Source organism: Diabrotica virgifera, chromosome 7 (assembly GCF_917563875.1).
Source record: "Diabrotica virgifera virgifera chromosome 7, PGI_DIABVI_V3a".
Taxonomy (NCBI): domain Eukaryota; kingdom Metazoa; phylum Arthropoda; class Insecta; order Coleoptera; family Chrysomelidae; genus Diabrotica; species Diabrotica virgifera.
In genome coordinates, this window is record NC_065449.1 from 150,180,662 (window position 1) to 150,194,646 (window position 13,985).

Below are 13,985 nucleotides of genomic sequence, written 5' to 3' on the forward strand. Positions count from 1 at the left end.
CTGTACATTTTTGCTGATGTGACAATACCTCCTATCTGTTTTTTCATGAGTTTTGTATGAGAGATGGAAAAACATGTTTTAAGGTCACCTCCTGTGTTCATATGTAAGTTTTGACTTGTTTTGTAGTTCATAGATAGTTTAATTTACTACAAAACAAGTCAAAAAATATATGAAAACAGGAGGTGACCCTAAGACAAGTTTTTAGTCTCTCTTACAAAACTCATGAAAAAACAGATAGGATGTATTATTACATCACTGACGATATGTGGCCATACCAAATAATACATCCTTGATAAATATAAACATTTTTATTGAACAAAATCTTTTCATACATTTTTTAATGCAATTTACTGTTATTCCTAAATATTTCAAAAAAATGTGTCACATTTGCTTTGTAAACCTTTCTTTTGCCTTTCGTAGCCACATATTCCGTTTCCTTCCTGGTTTTTTGTAGACCACTTCTCTCAGCTGATTCTAAAAAAAATAAAATAAATGGTAATTTTTCTATCCTTTACAATTAACAATCAGAAGAAATATTATTTACAGATAATGATATGCATAATAATAATAGGTTTGTTCTAGCATCAGTTTGAAACCATTAGCGAATAGTGGACCAGCGCGAGTAGAGGGGATCGCACTGGTGACTGCATTATGTTCTTTTACTGACCAACTGTTTGCTGATGGTTTTTGACTAGTTTGACTGTTTGCTAGAACAAACCTAATAATAATGAATATTTTGTATTTTGACAATGACATCTGATGTGGAAGTCAAAACATTAATAAAATTATTTTTTCAAGTTAACTTTCACATGCGCGTCTTAAAATTGTACTTTTAATACTTATATCATAAATAACTATTAAAACTATCTTAAGAGGAAACAGTATCGATCAACAGGTAGCGAAAATGTGTTCCAAGATTGCGGCTGTAATTTTGAATATTTTTTCAAGATATTTGGCACACATATTCGTAATATAATAAAGAATGGCGGTACAGAGCCCAATTTGAAAAATATATTAATATGTGGAAATTACTCTGTAATTAAATACAATATAAAAAAACGAGCTTGTACCGCTATTAAGAAGAACAAAAAAATACACTTTTTTCAAATACAACTTTTTTATCCGATTTTGTGTTATTTTGGAACTACTAAAATTTTTTATTTCATTAGTAGTTCCAAAATTACACAAAATCTAGGCATCGGATAAAAAAGTTTATTTGAAGAAAGTGTATTTTTTTGTTCTTCTTAATGGCGGTACAGGCTCGTTTTTTAAATATTGTATAATTACAGAGTAATTTCCACATATTAATATATTTTTCAAATTGGGCTCTGTACCGCCATTCTTTATTATTTTACGAATACGTGTGCCAAATGCCTCGAAAAAATATTCAAAATTACAGTGACAATCTTGGAACACGTTTTGACTACCTGTTTATCGCTACTGTATTACCTTAAAACATTGTAATTTGCTAAACCAGTATATTTTACTCTACTACTACTCTACTAGCTACCTCATTTTCCACTGTTTCTAAAGACTTGTTTACATGGGTAGAGTTTTGAGGAGAGTAGAGTAGTGGTAGTACTCTACCAAAAATGGCTTGATACCATTCACATGAGGAGAGTACAAGTATAGTACAGGGTGATCAGTTAAGGGTAGCGAGCGGCCATATCTCATAAGATATTGGTCGTATAGATTTGAGAAAGAAAAATCATGATAAAAGTCGCCAAGAGAAATTACTGGAAATTATTTTCGAGTTTGTCAAACGTCCGCTAGAGGGCATAACAACCAACACAAAGTAGAAAAATGGAATTTTTATAGAATTTTGTCTAATGAAAGTTTATCGATGATATCATTTTCATATTTACAGACCATTTCCCTACATTTTTTGTCTAAAACGTTTTGTTCTATCTATCAAAATAAAGCGGTGGGGGAAGTTCAATTGTTTTTTTAAACAAACCAAGATTTCTTCCGTTTCTTTTGACCGATTTTAGCAAACTTAGGCTCATATGAAAGAGCATAATTTGCACTACAAAACGCTTATTTGGTTTTGAATTTTTACGTTTGCTGTCGCCGCTAGATGGCGTTAACTGAAATGGTAGCAAATTTTTGAGTTTTTAAAAAAAAAAACAAATGTAATGGTATATTAATTTTTATATATTTTAAAAGAGGATAAATTTCTCTATAATTTAATGAAAAGAATTTATTATCTACCTTTTTTTGAACCGTTGATATTGACCAAAATATAATTTTATTACATTAAAAAATGGCACGCCACTGTTTTTTATCAAAATAAAAATCAGTTTTGTAATCTCTTATTAGTTGCTAACAAAAAGAACCTCTTGACTTTTTTCGTTAGACAAACGGTTTTAGATTGAAAAAAAAGTAAATTAGTAATGTTTCGAGATATGGGCGCCCCATGTAAACATATCTTATTTTCTCAATCCAAAACCGTTTGTCTAACGAAAAAAAGTCAAGAGGTTCTTTTTGTTAGCAACTAATAAGAGATTACAAAACTGATTTTTATTTTGATAAAAAACAGTGGCGTGCCATTTTTTAATGTAATAAAATTATATTTTGGTCAATATCAACGGTTCAAAAAAAGGTAGATAATAAATTCTTTTCATTAAATTATAGAGAAATTTATCCTCTTTTAAAATATATAAAAATTAATATACCATTACATTTGTTTTTTTTTAAAACTCAAAAATTTGCTACCATTTCAGTTAACGCCATCTAGCGGCGACAGCAAACGTAAAAAATTCAAAACCAAATAAGCGTTTTGTAGTGCAAATTATGCTCTTTCATATGAGCCTAAGTTTGCTAAAATCGGTCAAAAGAAACGGAAGAAACCTTGGTTTGTTTAAAAAAACAATTGAACTTCCCCCACCGCTTTATTTTGATAGATAGAACAAAACGTTTTAGACAAAAAATGTAGGGAAATGGTCTGTAAATATGAAAATGATATCATCGATAAACTTTCATTAGACAAAATTCTATAAAAATTCCATTTTTCTACTTTGTGTTGGTTGTTATGCCCTCTAGCGGACGAAACTATGCCTCAAACTCGAAAATAATTTCCAGCAATTTCTCTTGGCGACTTTTATCATGATTTTTTTTTCTCAAATCTATACGACCAATATCTTATGAGATATGGATGCTCGCTACCCTTAACTGATCACCCTGTACTGATGCTAGTATAGTGAAACCGATTTTTGTATTTTTAAACACTCTTGATTATAAGTGCACCTTAAATTCTTAATTTTTTGCTTAAGCTCGTTTACTCCAAAGCCCCCTTTGCCATTCTTTCTACGATTTCATCCTCTGCAGCTTGCTGCAAACTTTTATTTCTGTAGTATACACTACCTAAATTCCATAAACACTGGTATTCGCCATATTATAGCTCTACAAGTTTTAAAGTTTCATCTTCGGTGAACTTCATTTTCACTATTTACACAAAACACAATTCCAGCCAGAATGACAGCGCCCCCATGTACTCTCCTACCTACTCTATTCTGCCATAATTGAGCGTGTTCCATGGGTAGAGTGTGCAGCCGAGTAGACATTTTGGCAGTAGTGGTGGTCATAGAGTAGTTACTTTGCCATAGGTTGCTAGTCACTCTACTTTAACTCCAACTATACACTCTACCAGCTATTCTACTGTGCTGAGCATTTTTACAGGTAGAGTTACTCTACTCTATCAAGTACTTGCATCATTACTCTACCTGTGTAAACAAGTCTTAAATCTACTGAATGAAAATCTACTTAATCTTAATCTACTCTTAATGAAAAATGTCTAAAATCATTTACCCACCTAGTATTATTGTAGAATTTAAGACAGTCCAGTGCCTTATAAATAATTTCAATATGAATATTTTTCACTTTAATTCTCCTTTGATACCACTCCATTTTAGATTTTGGGGAACTTATTTCATTGTGTTTATAGACCATATTTATTGAAGGAACCCAATCTGGAGATTGTTATTATCGATTAAGTCGGCTGATTTTCCTATAAGATTAAAATGTTAACATCTTCAAAAATCGTTACTGTTGTAATTGTAACTTACCAGATATAAAATGATTACAGCAGACAGGACAGGAAAATTTTCATTTCGCTAGTAAAACCTGTACATTGTATTGCATTTAACCATTGTTGTCTCTCAGATACCTTATTTAGTTCAGTTTAAAAGTGAACTTTATCTTGACTTTATCACAATTACTTTGCATTTCACACTTCAAAACACAACACAACACCAATGAAGCATATTATCTTTCTAAATTAATACTTCCAGAGAAAATGTTAAATTAATCTTTGTACAACACAAAATTACAAAGAAATACAACTAAAATTATCTAAAACTCATTAAGAACAGATAGAATAAGATTTATCTTTTACACCCAGTAGCCATATTGATTTAATTTTGAAAACGATTATATTTAAATTTGGTAAATATAACGCCGCACGACCACGCAACTCGAAACACAAGTACGCAAACACGGTTGCGTGAAGCGTGGCTCGCAATCGTGAAATTTACGAGACTTGCTCGACCTGTAGATTCTTGTTATCAACAACACATCTGACATGACGTATATTAACGTCATACGTAATAGGGCATTCTAGAACATTGACGTTTGGGAGGCAAAACTTTCAAACATAGGGTGCATTCAGCAGACACAATCGCTAACTAATCGATTAGTGATTTTCTGCTGAATGCCACATAAATTGTGACATTCAGCATGTAAATCACAAATCGATTACTTAGCGATTGCGTCTGCTGAATGCACCCATAGTGCTCTTCAACGATTCTCATAGGTTTGTTCCAACATGAACTTTTGGACGCTCCAGAAACCGTCACGAAACTACTTGTACCGTTTGTTGTGCGCATGTTCGTAATTGTATCGGCCAGTTATTGTCCCATGACGGTAATCATATATTTGTCATTTTTGTTGGTGACAGCTTGTGTGCTTTTAGTCGATCAAAGGCTCAAAAACTTTAAAGAATTAAATCCTAGTGCGCAAGTCAGTCCAACCAGCACATTATGCATTTGCCCGATTACTGAAATGATCATCACGAAACCGTCACCGAAAGATCACAATTCTTGTTGGAACAGTGGGAAGGACGATCCGATGACGATCATATTTTTGTTGGAACGGATTTTGTTTACTGCGCAGAAGCGTTACCGTTTCGTGACGGTTCTCGGTCGTGTTGGAACAAACCTCATATTTGTTATGATACTATAGATATTTCCACGATACTATAGGTTTGTTCCAACTAGTGATGTTCCCTCCCACATCACTGGTTCCAACACGTAAGGATCACCGTCCTGCGCAGTACCATGGAACGTATTATTTCGTTACCTGGAACCCATGGAACGTTAATTATATAGTAACGTGATCGTTACATGACGGTTCTCAGACGTGTTGGAACAAACCTTATAAATAACGTGTTATTATAAGGTTTGTCCCAACATGAACTTTTGGACGGTCCAGAAACCGTCACGACGATCACCGTCCTACATGATATCATGCGTCCTACGCAGTACCATGGAACGTATTATTTCGTTCCCATGGAACGTTAATTATCTAGTAACGAAACGGTAATCGGACGGTTCTTGGTCGTGTTGGAACAAACTTATGTATCATGCAGAGGCGTGCGGTCCATGGAAGCGGGGGAAGCGCCGCTTCCCTATACCTACTTCGATATAAGAAAATATATCTATTATTAATTAATACCTATTTAATCATGATACTATAAATAACAGTATTTATTTATAGTATCATGTATTTAATAACAAAAATTTTTCCCTAATCCAAGTAATCTACATATTACCTAGGCATACGCATTGAAAAATATTAAAAATTATTCGCGTACGCGTACGAAAGAAATCAATATGCACACAATTCAACTACATATTCGGTCCACTCCTGACAGAAGCGCATCTCAAAATCGCCGCTTGTCAAGCAGTTGTCCGGTTTAAAAATTGGTCAGGGTTCAATGACCGCAACCCACTAGTCGCGCGAATTTTGGTATTCTGGAAGCGATCGTCCTAGCGCATCCTAGCGCCTTCCGACTGTTACTGCTGCAGCGGTGGTTAGGTACGTACATGTACATTCGCTTAAAGAATATGTATTTCGATTTAAATTTTTTGCAGATATTTTTCCTTTTACTGATCTTTTATTTGACATTTTACAGATGAAGTCAAATGACATTGCATTTTGTATAAGACAAATTGATCACTTTATTAATACGATAATTAAAAAACGAGAGCAGTTTAAAAATATTTGGGATAAAACTGAAAATATGGGGTTTGAACATGAAAGAAAAATAATGAAGATTGATAATGTCGGCAACAGAGAGACCTTTTGATAATATTCTATAACAAATGAATTCTAACTTTCAAAATTTTAACGATTTAAAATTTGTAGAATTATATATAATCTTCAGGTGAAATAGTAGCGATCAACAGGTAGCGAAAACTCGTTCCAAGATTGCGGCTGTAATTTTGAATATTTTTTCTAGATATTTGGCACACGTGTTCGTAATATAATAAAGAACGGCGGTACATAGCCCAATTTGAAAAATATATTAATATGTAGAAATTACTCTGTAATTAAATACAATATTAAAAAACGAGCCTGTCCCGCCATTAAGAAGAACAAAAAAATACACTTTCTTCAAAAAGACTTTTTATCCGATGCCTAGATTTTGTGGCATTTTGGAACTACTAATGAAATAAAAAATTTTAGTAGTTCCAAAATGACACAAAATCTAGGCATCGGATAAAAAAGTTTATTTGAAAAAAGTGTATTTTTTTGTTCTTCTTAATGGCGGTACAGGCTCGTTTTTTAAATATTGTATTTAATTACAGGGTAATTTCCACATATCAATATATTTTTCAAATTGGGCTCTGTACCGCCATTCTTTATTATATTAAGAATACGTGTGCCAAATATCTCGAAAAAATATTCAAAATTACAGCCGCAATCTTGGAGCGCATTTTTGCTACCTGTTGATCGCTACTGTTTCCTCTTAATATTTATAATTATAATTCATCAAAATTGCCCACAGAGGAATTTATTTCACTACGATTAAATTATGAAAATCTTTTGATATCCCAGCTTTGCATTCTCAGTTAAGTGTCGTTTATGAAACAACTGACATTAGTGATAAAGAAATACCCAGAAATCTGGATATTTCTTTATAACTACTGGTTTAAACAAGTCACTAAGTGAAGTGGTCAAGTTGTGTGAAGTAGTAAGTACTAACTATCCCAGCCACAACTGCATCAGTTGAACGAAGTTTTTCATTATTAAAATGCATTAAAAGTTTCAAATTAAAAGTTTAAAAGAAATTCAACAAGCGAAATTTAGCCCTATTATCCATTGAAACAGACTGCATTCAACAGGTATCAGAAGTTGATAGGAGAATAGACCTCAAGTATAAATAAGTGTCATATTGTTGAAAGTTGTGTGTTGTGGAAAATGCCTCGGAATATTTTTTTTTTAAATAGAACTCTTCTTTAGGAAACAAAGCCCGGCGCGAGGACTCAAGGCCCGAGCTAGCAATATAGATCAATGATAGGTCCCTAGTCACTAGAAATAGCGGAAATAGAGTGCCTCACGCATTGATCGGGGTAGGATTTAGTGTGTAAGTCCTTGTACCCAGGACGTCTCACATAAGCACTTTGCTGATAGAGAGCCCCTATAGCGCATCAGAGTGTTATCAGGTTGGAAGTGGCTCGACCCTCGACCCTTAAGAAAATATTTTTATATCCTTATTGAATCGCTTCCCCTTCCGAAAAAGTCACCGCACGCCACTGGTATCATGGATATTTCGAGCTTCTCGTCATATTTATGTTACATGATAGTAGATTTGTTCCAACATAACGAGAAACCAGTGATATGGAAGAGAGATCCCATATCACTGCGAGAAACCGTCCATGTAACGATCACCGTCCTGCGCACAGGGTTGCCAATTTAGTAGATTTTCTACTAGATCTAGTAGAATTTCTTGTGATTTAGTGGGAAAATTTTAAATCTAGTAGATTTTAGAATCTGGTAGAAAATATAGTAGATTTTAGTAGGTTTTGGTTGTAAGAAAGGAATCTTTTATTTTGACAAATGACAATAACATTAAATATTTTTATTTTTGTAAAAAATTATAAAAATAACCTCTAAAATGTGCTAAAATTCTATTTTTGTTACCTGTAATCTCTATGCCTGTAATATATATAAAAAGTAAAAAGATCATGAAAAAGAGTAAAACGTTGAATTTAATTAGTATTTTGTCATTTAAAGAGCAATATAACCCATAATACTCATCCTACAATATTATGGAAGTGCATTTAGAAAAAATACTCTATTTTAGGAGTTGTCAAATACTTTTGCATATTATGGATTATGGGCACATAAAATGGGGAATTTATGGACAATGTATTGTTAGGGAATATCCAGTTCTCAACTACCTATTAATGACACCATAGCAGAATCTTCGACAGCAGTTGAAGTGCTTTTTAATCAATCATAAATTGCTTCAATTGTTATTGAAAGAAGGTTTAAAGAGATTTTAAAGAGATTTTTCGTATTAATATGTGAAATGAGATGCAATGCAACATACCTTTTGTTCCAATAATAGCAGCTTTACAAATATTGCAGTTGTTTAGAGAAAACATTGAAATATTGGCAACTGAGCCTGCGGTTATTAATTCGAACAAACTGTGGCAGTACCTTTATACATTTTTAACCAGGAGAAAGTCTAGTGCAACTTTTTGTGTAATGTGTGTTTGTTTGTTTTAAAATGTTGCCATTTAAGGCAAATACAGTAAAACCTCCGTTAACCGAAACCTTTTTAACCAAAACATCGTTCAACCGAAATGGCTGACAGTTTCAATAATTTTGTCAATATAAAGGAAATTAATCAAAAAGCAATAAAATCAAGGAAAATGAACATGTTTAGAGTGTTTTTTAAAGAATTCTTCTATTTTCTTTTGTGTTTCCCTTTGACAATGATGTTTTGTAGCTATATCTCTCCAATACTATGTAATTTGATAAAAGAAGAGTACAAAAACAATGTCATTTTTAACTGAAATTCTTGTTATCCAAAACAGCCTACCCCCAATTATTTTGGTTAACGCAGGTTTTACTGTAAATGGCTAATGTTGATAATATATTATTTTTCTTGGACTGCAGTTTGTTAATAAATTTATAAATACATAGGTACATGATATTGGTGTTTGATTTGAAGTATCATTTAAAGTATGTTATATCACATTCCGTTAAAAGAACTTCCACAGCTAGCAAAAATGTATGAATAAACAAATTGTTTTAAAGGACAAAAAATAATAAGTAAAGGAATTGGATTTATGGTGTTTTTTTATAGCACATTTAAATAAACAAATGCTGATGGCATGCAACTGAAAGTGTCATACTTTTGGTCTTAGTTCAAAACTTTATAGATTCCAATGCATAAAGTATTAAAATTTAAAAAATAAATACTTAAACCTTTGTTTTATTGTATTAACCTGTTTATATTGTTAATACCATTTATGTTATATATCTGTTGTATTAAACTCCTACTTTTGAATCCAGCATTTTAACAAATTCTAAACTTTTCCACAATGTCTCGTCTCAAGAATGATATTTGTGCATTCAAATTAGTTTACATTGCATCTTAAATACCTTAGATTGCATATCAACCAAAGGATAACATGGAACAAACACCTCTAAATGAAATGCAGGCAGTTGGATCTCAAGTTCAGACAAATGTACTGGCTCCTTGGTAGGATATCCAAATTGTCATTAAATATCAAATTACTACTATACAAAGCCATGTTGAGATCAATTAGGATGTATGGTATCCATCTCTGGGATTGTGCTAAATTAACACACATCACAACCATACAGAGATTTCAATCAAAAGTCCTTAGACCAATTACTGGCGCACCCTGGTATGTCAGTAATCTCACAATGATCTGAATATTCCCTTCGTATAATACGATTTGATATTTTTTTGCCTAGAACTTATAGTTGTCTTTTACATGTTTACATATGGATGCCTCAGAAGTCAAACGGTGTAAGTCACATTCTCCCTCAAAATGACTTATGGGATACAACACATATAATATTATTATTTCCTTGTTTGTATTTATGAATATGTTACCCATATTATAATAAATAGAGACACTTTATTTCATTTTAATAACTACTTATCCTTTCAGTTAAATACAACTTATTTTTACCTACATATTTCTTCTTAGAGAGGATATTTTTGTGATATGTGCAATCAGATGAAATTGCCAATGCTTGCAGACTTGCAACATTTTATCAGTAGGGGTTTATTGAGAGTTAGAAATGAACTCTAATGCACTATTTTTACTGGAAATAAGCTATAATTTTATATTAAAATCAGTTTACAATTCAAAACGTTAAACTAACTTAATTTTGAAGTAAAATTTTTGATAGTAAACTGTGTTAAGCACAAGAAAGTGACGTTAAAAAAATTAAATGTACAAAATGTATTAGAATTTAAAAAAAAGGGTAGTTCTTAATCAATGGTATTAGTTAAATCAACTCGTTTCTCTTGTTTTCACCACTTTCTCCTAGAGAGGATATACTTTTCTATAGAATAAGTGTTTAACATTTTTTTAATTATTTTTTAGAAGTTTCAATTATGTGGTTTATGTAAATATAAAAATTATTATATTTTAAATAAACATGGTTTTTGTTGTTTTTAACATATAATAACCTGTCATCTGTCATTTCTTCTTCTTTTTTAGCTGTCATTTCTTCTTCTGTTTTTGGGCTGTCATCTGTCATTTCTTCTTCTTTTTTTGCTGTCAAGTGTCATTTTGTGAGCAAATAATTTAGTAGAATTTTTGGTAGATTTTATCCTCCATCTAGTAGAATTTAGTAGATTTTATACCTAAATCTAGTAGAAAACGACGTTCGGTCGTTGGCAACTCTGCCTGCGCAGTAACATGAATCGTATTACATATTTCGTTACCATGGAACGTTAATATAACCGCTTCGTGTAATGTAAAAAAGATCTGGGTTTTCTGGCTGATAAACTTTATAATTTATTACTTATTCAAAATCGCGCAAAACTGTAAGGAGTAGATTTTGTTCGGTGCGTCAAAAGCATGTGACCGATCCAAGAGAAACTGTCCTTGAAAATATTTCAAATAATTATGTAATATAAAATTATCTGCTAATGACTATCAACTCTGGAAATGTGTGTCTTTTCATAGTTTTCGTGAGCCCTTTGTTAACTTTCAGGTGTAAAAATATATTTCAGAAATACTAGCCGTAACATTTAGCAAATCGCGGGAAGGCACTGATTTCATTGTACGTTTAAAATTGTTATCGCGCTAAAGAAAAGCCTGACCAATTTTCCCTGAGAATTTGTCAGCGCTTTATTTCCTATCGAATACAGTCATTTGTTTTAAAGATTTTTGTCAATGAGGTGCCAACATCTTTTTTTTTGTCCTTGAATTTTCAACCCTTAATAAAAAATTAACTACAACTGACCTTTGGTGTCCAAAACGTGACCGAAATGATGGTATAATTATTTTTAAGAAATTCGATCAAGGAGGTGCTAAAGGCGCGTCCACACTGGAGCAACATTTGGCAACTTGTAGCAATTTACGATGAATGTGATTGTGGTCTCGTGGAAGGTTGCATTGATAAAATTGGCTCATATGTGTTAGTTGATTGTGGCATTCCATAATCATATTTACCCATACTTGCTAACATCCCAAAGGCGATAACCGAATTTTTGGTAGATTTTATCCTCAATCTAGTAGAATTTAGTAGATTTTGTATACAAATCTAGTAGAAAACGACGTTCGGTCGTTGGTAACAAGCGAAAGCACCTGTCGGCTCCTTTGATATTCAGGGGGGAGAAATATCGGTCGGAGAATGGTAGGGATACTACTTCACACTACACTAAGAAAAGTAATGAGGAATTCGTTCAAAACCGTAGGAAATTTGAGTTACACTGAGAAACAAAGTATTAATTAAAACTATAGTGTTTTTAAGTTGATCTATTTAATATGAATTGTATTTTTTTCTGTAAAATTTAATCTAACCCATATATCAATTTTGTACTGATAAGTAAAAAGGTCTTAAATAAAAAATATCGATTTTGACTAAGTTTTGTATCAAGGCGCAAAATGTCGTCTGTCAAAACTTTCAATGTGTTTTAAATGCATTTATTTTTTTTCGAATCCTCAGAAAACCAATAAATATTTTTGAAAAAATTTAATCAAAGATTACATTATTACTGATGGCCGAAAGTCCCTGGAAACTTCTGTTTTTATCAGTTACAGGGGTGAAAATAAAAGAGAAAATTTATTGTGATTTTTAATTGCAAATACAGTAGGAATAATGAAAGATTACTCTTGAATCAACATATAAAACACGCTGCATTTTCCTGTAACCGTGCCACAAAAAAAATTGGCCAGAGCAAGAACATGTAATAATTATATAAACTACTGTTCTTTTAATAATGGTACTGGTTCATTACTTTCTGGAACATAGAAAATATTTGTTTAATAAGATCGCTCATGGGTAATCTTTCTAATTTCCGAATGTATTTTATTCAAAAGGAACTTTTTATTTATTCTAAAGGACTTTCGGCCCTCGGTAATAACGTGATCTTTCATTCTGCGTTTAAATTTTTAAAAAATCCTTAGAGTTTTCTCATGATTCGAAAAAATAATACATTTAAAATTTTGACAGGCGACATTTTGCGTATTTCCCCTTAAAAAAGCGATATTTAGTGCTTAGTTGAATTTATAATAGTTTCAAAATAAACATGAAAATTTCTATCGAGCATTATTTTTTATCGATTTATGTAACGTACTAAAAATTTCAACTAAGCATCCATCGCGTTAAATCAGTTTTTTAGAGTACAAAACTTAGTCAAAATCGATATTTTTGACCAAGGCTTTTTTACTTTTCAGTACAGAATTATACTTTCGGAATTTCTATTAGCTTTCTCCTAGTTTGATGACTTTTCTGTTTCCTTTTGAGAAATTTCTTTGAATGTGAATATCTATTGACCTCCAATACCACGATATTTTCACTGCACGAGGAAACTCCAAATTTCCCGTTTAACCTGCATTCGCTCTAATTGTTACCCCCTCATACATGTCTTGCACCACTCTCACATATTCAGCCTGCACTCCTTTCCTACTTATAGGGCAGTCAATGAGAGCAAGAACAGGTTATTACCTCCGAATTCTATCCTACTGCATGGATTTTAATGAAATTTTAGGAATAGCCTGAAAATATCTCCTTATTCAAAGTCTACCCTATGCCGATGTGTGTTTTTGTCTTTCCCACCGGGGACGGTTCCCACCCCTTTTTGGGGGTGGAAAATTTTTTGGTTAAATAACTACGGAAGTTGCTAGAAAACCCAATTCTAAGCAAAAACTGATCTAGAATTTTTTTTCGAAAACTCAATACTTTTTGAGTTATTCGTGGTTGAAAATTGGCCATTTTCATTGAAATACAACACCTTTTTGAACGGTTTTTTGCGAATACCTTAAAAACAGTGCATCTAACTAAAAAAATTATATAAAACATTTTTGTAGCTCGTAAAATAACAAAGAAATTCGTTCCTTCTTCAATCTTCTAGTTATAACACAAAAAGAGATATGGTAGGTAAAATGAGTTTGTTTTTTTGGTGCATGCTCAAAGCAGTGTATTCAACTTGAAATAACAGAGAAACGGTCGATTTTATGTATATAATGCTACCAACACCTTTTATTGTGCTTGAAAAGTTCTTTGAAATAAGCAATATTAAATGTCGATTACATTCAAACTAAGCGAGATATGCTGCAAAAAATTGAAGACTAACGAATTGTAAGAAAAAAATTGAGAAGTATATTTAACCCCTCACCCACAAGAATTTAATTGCATCGTTTTCCTTCTACAATACATTTTACTACAGTGTCATTTTTATGTTCAAAAAGTTGAGCGGGTTT

General features: G+C 32.2%; 1 long non-coding RNA gene across 1 annotated transcript; it reads right to left on the reverse strand.

Annotated features, from left to right (window-relative positions):
• Positions 1–293: 293 nt before the first annotated feature.
• Positions 294–4,527, reverse strand: LOC126888304 (uncharacterized). Its single transcript, XR_007699500.1, has 3 exons — positions 4,065–4,527; positions 3,812–4,006; positions 294–474 (listed from the first exon to the last, which is right to left on the reverse strand). It is a non-coding gene; the product is annotated as an uncharacterized LOC126888304 (long non-coding RNA).
• Positions 4,528–13,985: the final 9,458 nt, after the last annotated feature.